This window comes from Branchiostoma lanceolatum, chromosome 15 (assembly GCF_035083965.1).
Source record: "Branchiostoma lanceolatum isolate klBraLanc5 chromosome 15, klBraLanc5.hap2, whole genome shotgun sequence".
Classification (NCBI taxonomy): domain Eukaryota; kingdom Metazoa; phylum Chordata; class Leptocardii; order Amphioxiformes; family Branchiostomatidae; genus Branchiostoma; species Branchiostoma lanceolatum.
The window spans coordinates 15,731,721-15,740,020 of NC_089736.1; the positions used below are offsets into that span (position 1 = coordinate 15,731,721).

The window sequence follows — 8,300 nt, forward strand, 5'->3', positions numbered from 1 at the left end:
GGGGAGTCCCCTCTTGCCGGCCTAGGATTTTCGTTGTGTCTGCATTCAAGAGGGGAGTCCCCTCTTGCTGGCCTAGGATTCCCGTTGTGTCTGCCTTCAAGAGGGGAGTCCCCTCTTGCTGGCCTAGGATTCCCGTTGTGTCTGCCTTCAAGAGGGGAATCCCCTCTAGCCGGCCTAGGATTCACGCTGTGTCTGCCTTCAAGAGGGGAGTCCCCTCTTACTGGCCTAGGATTCCCGTCATGTCTACCTTAAAGAGGGGTTTCCCCTCGATCCGGCATAGGAAATCTAATCGAAAATCTCGGTGAATCAAAAATCGTAGACACTAAGGCCTTTTTTGTTAATTTTCTTATGTCTGTCATTTGCGTTAATTCACCCATAACAGCTTTATTTTCAACATGCTGTCGTCTTGAGAATTCAAAATTCAAGACGTCAAAAAGGGAATAAAATGGATTTTCCCTTATTATTTTGGATTCTGTTTTGAGGAACTGGCGAAAACTGCTCAAAAAGCGACCACATCTCTGAAATCGACAGAAACCCAGACAAGCTGCACACCTTCATACCGCGCAGATTTATTTATTTATTTGATTTTACCACATTTTTGTGGAAGGATTGACATAACAGGTGAACTATCACCTTTTTAAGATGTCATCCCAGACCGGACTGTAAGATTTGGACCATCGCACACCGGGGCATGCCCCTACTCTTTTTCGAAAGGTGTGGTGGGTTCTTTAACGTGCGCGGGGTGTTGCTCTCCCCAAACACGGGACCTCCATTTAACGTCCTATCCGAGGGACGTCCCTAACCCTAGATGAGCTAGGTACTCATTTACACCTGAGTGAAGTGAGGAAAGTCGTGTTAAGTGCCTTTCCCAAGGGCACAACGTCGAGGCGCAAGTTCGGACATGTCTCTGGGCGCACCTGGGATTAGATCCCGGGACCCATTGTTTGACAGCCGCGTGTTCTTCAGTTGCGCCACACGACGCCACATAACAGATAGGTTGCTTCGTGACATTGCTACCGTGAGTGTTCATAATAGATTCCAGGTGTTAGACAATGAAGTGAATGTTCATGTTGGCACTTCCGGCATTTCAAACCCAAGTGTAAAACGTCGTGAAGAGAGCATCAAAGCCAACAGAACAAAGCAACACACGTTTGTGGGCAATATGGTAAACAACGCACGAGAGACAACAATGGAGACCTCCGAGGAGAATCATCATGACAAAGACTCGGCACTCGACGTGTTAATCCTCGGTGACTCAAACACAAAGGCAATCAAAACCAACATCCTGTATCCTGACAAATGTGTGAATAGAGAAACAACTTTCACAATAACAGAAGCCACAGAGTACTTGCAGCGTGCAACAATCCCAGATCCCAAAGTCATCCTGCCGCATGTTGGGACAAATGACGCACGAGACACGCGTGACTCTACATTAGTCTCGGAACGCTTCCGCAAGGCAATCTATACAGCACACGAGAAATTCCCTCAATCCCAAATCGTAATTAACATTTACTTCTACAAAATTTCGCACTGGGACTGATGGCTAACTAGAGTTTCACTATTTCATAGCTTTAATAAAATGATCTTCAGGCAGCAAGTCCAGCATTTCATTATACATTTTCACCAACCTTGCTTTCTCGAATTATGCTGTTTGTTTACACAAACACACGCCCCAAAGAATATTATTATTAAACCTTGTCGAAGGTTAAAATATGACCTTGCCGTTGAAGGTGATGAAAGATTACACTGTATAACATATAGAGATTAGCTATCTCTTCTGGAAACATCATTCCTGCTGTGATGGACATCCATATATATTACGTGAAAACCTGCATTTATGTAAACTGTTTATTACCTGCAGGTTTACTTGATCGTCTTCCGAGTTTCTTGTTTGTCTTTTCGCCTTAGACAGGATATTTCGAATGTCCTGGTCAGTCGGATTGTAGCGGCGGCGGGTCAGTGGGGAAGGCTGTTGTCCCCGTAGAAGTTCATCTTTCACAAATGTGTTTATGTGGCGTCTGAACTCGCTGACCCGACGCGCTCCGTCCAAGGCTAGTTTCAGGATGTGTTTCTCTACTTCAGCATCTACAGGCTCACGTGGTTCAGCAGCCTGAGAAGTAATAGCATCCATGAATCCATGAATTAGATGTACGCATATGTTAAGGTTTGCTTAAATGCCAATTACATAAAGTTGTGTTATTGATTAAAAGTAAAATGGACAACATATGTAGTAAAGACAATATGGCATTTTATTGGTAGTATCACCTGCCTAGCCGAAGAAGAAAGGAACTTAACAAAACGGACTACATACACAATGTACTTACCTCTCCAAGAATTGGGTGGTTCTCGTGCTCTTTCATTGCGGGATATTGAACATGGTATTCTACAACACCTTCAACTGTTGAAGGGTTGGATCTTAACTCAGCTTTCAGAGCTGCTGAAGCCAGTTTCTGCAAAGCCTTGGTGTTTTTTGAAACCTAGGATTAGAATATGTGTATAGTTAAGAATAGGAGCCTTGGTACTATCCTATGTGAGTTTACCCTGACTACAATACTAACCCTCATACTGGTTTTAACTCCATACTAACTCTTTGGCTGTCTGCTGTTATTATGGCAGACAAAGAAAATATAGGACGGCATCCATTACCAAGTCTCATCCTATAACTTAAGATAATGGAGAAGGCAAGGCATATGGATGATTGCATTAACTAATTACAATAATATAATAATATTATGTGTATTTTCTTTGTCTAGGAACCAGGTGAGACACCATATAGCATAGAAATGTCTTTGATTGGGACCAGTGGCGACATTGCACAGGTGAGATAGTTTTCTTTCTTTGTAAACCAGGTGAGGGATTGTAGAGGTGATGTGGGTGTGTCTACTTTGCCTGTATTAGCTATGTAAGATGGCACCAGGTACAAGTGAGATAGCTGTGTTTCCTTTGACTACCTGGATCACACACCTAACTCACCTATATGATACATTGTGCCTGGAGCCAATCCTTCTCCAAGGAGGAGAGAGGATTGCTTCCCAGCTGAAGAATTAGAATGCTGTACCTTGAAAGCAGGACATTTGATGATCTGTGTTGCAGTCAACGTTGCAGGGCAGTTCACCTTCTTTGTATGTTGTATCATCTTGCGGGTTGCTTTGAAGTTATGATCTTTACGCTAACAGAATAAAACAGCATTTGAGTTCACAGACGACATACAGCAGTCTCTTATGAACTTTGCATGATGTATTCTACTTAGTTATGCATTGTCTAATTTATATTATGTGAAACTAATATTTCTTTGCACCTGGTTGCAATCACCCTTGTTATTCTGTTTGATTTTTATTTTCCTTTCACCATTGACTTGAATTAGGTCAACAACTTTGGAAGTATATATTAAATATTACTATACCGCTTCTGCCTGTTTCTGTGCCTTGTATTTCTCCTTCTGTTTGCGGGCTTTGTCCATTCCTTGGTGACATGCGTAGACAATTCTCCCCACAAGCTGGAAAGGCACGCCGTCATAGTCAACATCTGTCAGGGTCCAGTACGTCAGTTTTTCCGGGGAAGGTTGGACATCTGTGTAATATTGAAAAATATATGTATATTGATAATATTGATAATGTGTAAGGTAATGATGTATTTTTCAAGTTATTGTTATGTGTATGAATAATCATGGTTTTCTTCCTGTCTAGGGCTAAGAAGACACTTAAATGAAGTGGAAATATATAGTAATAGTGTTTGGTACGTTTCTACACTCTTCTCCCTTCAAATTACGTGTGTGCTAAGTATGATGGATATCATGGACTAGGCAAGGTCCTTATGTCTTTAGCTGTGTACAACATATGTTTATCTGCCCTTTTTTTTGGCGTGACAGGAACAGTCAGCAGGATCAGTTATATATAATTCATTTTGTAACAACTATTTCCCATTTAGAAAGAGTGGAGATATTGTTTTGATGTGAGGTGTGACTTTGGCTCTTCCTCAGAGAAACCCATGACCCATTAAGCTATAAGTATTATTAGTATTGGTCTTTTAAGGTGTTTAGAGGCTGCTTGACTTTTCCAAGTATTAGATTTTCAAAATCTATAGTAGGATTACTGGGACTGAAAGGTATGTAATAATGAACTGTGTTCCACAGGTCTGATAATCTCTTACAATCCACAAACATATATGTTTATAATTATCAATCTCCCCACTGTCACATAGTATACACGTGGGATCAATTATTAGCCCATTTTTTCCATTTGTTTAATTTTTCACCACACAGCAGTATTTCATGTAGTAGTTTGTAATTCAGTTCAGCTATTTGTATGTCCTTACATGCAGTTCTGCAGAGCATAATTTTTTCCCAGTCATAGGTTTCAGTGCTATGAAGAATTGTCTGTCATTTCTGCTAACAGCTTGGCAACACTGCATGTTTATGAGTGTAGAATGTAATGTACAGGATTTTTCTTAAATTTGTTTTCAATAGGTTTGAACAGGTGTAGGGGTGGGCCGTAACAAGGTGCGTTGGGCGGTCATCTGAGTCAAGTTCATTTTTGATAAGAGTTTTCCAGGTGCTGAGTAGGGCTTGGGACAGGCTAATGTGCTCAATTAAAGTATTGAGTCTATGGCTAAGGGTAGGGTACTAGTACTCATTCATAGAGATGTATTTTCACCTGGGTAATACATCTTGCACATAGATTATGTCTTCTTTAACAAACTGGGGGAAGAAGAGGGTATTAACTTTTGATCTTATATTCTCATTTCACCATTATCTGTTCTTTTAAGTAGTGGGACTTAATGTCGTCTCTATTCTCAACTTTGTCATAGGATAATATAACTTGTTGCTAAAATGTGGGAATTAGGTTGAGGTTTGGGTCATCACCCTCATTTTCAAAGTTCATGTGTAGTATAAGCTTATTGGGACCAAAGGAAAAGGGGGTGAGTGTTACCCACCTACATTTGTCTTCCACCATCAATCTATATAGAAAGTTTATTGCAAGTTCATGCCCGAGGGCTAATAGCAAAACAAACATAGAAAAACATTTGTGAGATAATGAACAATGGCTATAACAGGTATAAAAAGTATGATAAAAGTACATGTACTGGTTTCTGTGATTTCAAAAGAAGAGAGGCTACATCAACCTATGTATCCAACGTGTTTAACATGTTAAGTCCACCCAATTCAGAGGGCTGACTTATAACATCTCATTTGATTTGGTTTTGTCCTTTTAAACTGTCAATAAGAACTTTAAAATTTCCCTTTTTATAGAATGTTACAACCCAGGGTGGGGTAACAATCATTGCCATTTTGTGTATTATCTGGGAAAGAGCAAATGACTTGATGATTTTCACACACAAGGTTATATTTCTACATCTCCAGACTTGCTATATTTTTTTTTCACTCTTTCTATCTTTTTCTCCTAATTCAGAAGTTCACACTCATGGAGGAGGGGAGAGTTATTGAAATAGATGCCTTGCACTCCATGTACCAAACACCTATGTTTGCACCCTCTCCAGCCTGCTCAGTCCTGGCTGTCATACAGGAACCACAGGATGATCTGTAGTACTGATCACTGACTGGTAGCTGGAATCGTATGAACTTGTGCAACATGGCGAAACGCCCACCTGCTTTGCTAATCAGCGTGTTTAGTACTTGTTTGTCCATTTTAAATTTTCACATAATTCCTCAGTTGAGTTGAGCTCTGATCTGCACTTCATGTCATTGAAAACATAACTTGCAACTCTGCATGTTTCTGTATGATTCTGACTGTTTTAGACTGAAATTTGTGGTAACTTGTAAATATGTTTTTATACATTGCAGACACCATTGATCATTGATGACAAACTTTGCTGGGAACTGCTTGCAGCTGTATTATCGAATTATTGCAATTTTTAGTATCAAATATAAAATCTTGACTTTTTTTTAGTCTCCAGTGTAGATATAACACCATATAAAACAGCACTGTATAAGGAATATAGTTTTATGTATTCACCATTGCACACAAGTACTAGTAGCCAAAGTCTTTACTAAGCTTTTTATTTGCTTAAGTCCACTTCCAACATTTGCTGGCTAAGTATTTACAATTGTACATGTCTTAGCAATTAGCAACCACAAGACATTTATACTTATATTGTACATTCTTAATTACTCAGTGAAAAGGAGGTTTGACCTCGCTGTAACAATGGTTTCTAGGACTGCAGACCGAAAGTCAGCTTGCGCTGGTCATGATATGGAATGATAATGCAATTTTCAATCATTTAGTTAAGTTGCAAACTATTACATTGTACGTAAAAGAATTGGAATACAGAACATGATATTGCAATCTAATATTACTTAAATATACATAGCGATTCTGTAAGAGTCTGGTTTTATAGAAATGGTACTAGTAGTTTATCTAGACTGTACCAAGATGACTGAATTGTTGCATGTTTCTTTGCTTTGTACAGTTGGGAAATATTAGTCTTTGATAATTAAAATGAGCTTTGAATTTTGATATTATACATTGTCAGAGTTATGATTGAGTGGTTCTAATGCTGTCATACACAACATGCCAATTTGTTTCAAATACATGCTTTGTGGAATTCTTCCAACTCTTACTGGTAATTGCAATCCTTGTGTGATAATGCCAAACTTCAATTATATGTTTATAAAGGTTTGGACATCCAGTTTGAATCATAAGTCTTTAAAGGATAATCTGATACTCTTGAAATATAACAATAGAATACAGTCTTTAAATCAAAGTCAGTTAATCTGATACACCTAAAATATAACAATAGTTTTACAGATGTTACCATCACTATCAAGTGGTCATCAAAAAGTCTTTATTCTATTGTTATATTTCAAGTGTATCAGTTTAAAATTTAGGACTTAAAACATAGTTTGAAAAAAAAACCTCGGTTAAAGCTAAGTTTTGTCAGATTGTATTTTTATCGTAAGTCAGCGGCAGTGCGAACTTATAACATCTCAAAACATCACTTTTTGTTATACTTCAACATCTCAAAGCATTAATTTTTCGTTAAGTTTCCGCCATAATGCATTTTCAGGCACGCACTTCATTAATAGTAACGGTACAAGTCAAACGGGCCAAATCCTGAGCGTAAAAGTAAACAACAGTGGACCGGAAACAGTGCGTATTTCGCGCGAAAACTTTGACAGAAACACTTATGACTGAAAACTCACCATTTTCTCCGAAAAACTTATCCTTTTTGCTCTGGACATACTTGGTCATTGTTGATTTTTTAACATTAGCACGTTTTCCTCGAAATCTTTGCGAGAAAGAAATATTTCTTTAGTTTGGGTCGCCAGCTGCGGCCCCATAGTCACGGCAGTTCCGGCCATTTCCGCCATGATCGCAGGCACAATGCGCCGGGATCACGTGACGGGTCAGAGGTCATGCGGGTATTTAATACTCATGAGCATCCATTCTAATCTCCACCGTCAGCGTCTGCGTTACTTGAAATTGCATCAGCACGAGGATTCTGGGTACTTTCGTAGCTACATATGCATGATTTAATCAGGCTTTTAACGAGGAGCTGAGTGAAATATTTTGCCACCCATAACTTTTTTTTATTAAAATTCTTGTATAGCAATATGTCCCTTTTTTGCTGCACTCTCGAGAAGTTCCGGCTCAAAATGCGATGTACAGTAACTCTAAGCTTAAATTCTCGCTTTGATACTTCTGCCGAACTATCATCCACTCTACTTCCAGGTTACTAAAACATTCTATACATATTCCCGTCACCGTAGAAAATAGAATTTTGTGATACCACGCGCCAAGTGCCCTATCGTTTGAATGTAAAGTTTGAACATTCTGATAAAGAGATTGAATTTTAGACCGGAGCACTGAATTGGTCTATAATGCTTTATAAGTATGGGGTGGGGGGCGTAACTTTGGTCAGCTATTAATCCCTAACCATGAATGAGAAAGTAAAGTGATTTCATTTCCTCAAATACCCGCCAAGTGCCCTATCGTTTGAATGTAAAGTTTATACATTCTGATAAAGAGATTGAATTTTAGACCGGAGCACTGAATTGGTCTATAATGCTTTATAAGTATGGGGTGGGGGGCGTAACTTTGGTCAGCTATTACTCCCTAACCATGAATGAGAAAGTAAAGTGATTTCATTTCCTCAAATACCCGCCAAGTGCCCTATCGTTTGAATTTAAAGTTTGAACATTCTGATAAAGAGTTTGAATTTTAGACCGGAGCACTGAATTGGTCTATAATGCTTTATAAGTATGGGGTGGGGGACGTAAATTTGGTCAGCTATTAATCCCTAACCATGAATGAGAAAGTAAAATGATTTCATTTCCCCAAATA

The 8,300-nt window shown here is 39.0% G+C and overlaps 1 long non-coding RNA gene across 1 annotated transcript; it reads left to right on the plus strand.

Annotated features, from left to right (window-relative positions):
• Window positions 1-2,508: 2,508 nt before the first annotated feature.
• On the plus strand, window positions 2,509-6,478 carry LOC136421192 (uncharacterized). The gene is made up of 2 exons (XR_010753394.1): window positions 2,509-2,819; window positions 5,497-6,478. It is a non-coding gene; the product is annotated as an uncharacterized lncRNA (long non-coding RNA).
• Window positions 6,479-8,300: the final 1,822 nt, after the last annotated feature.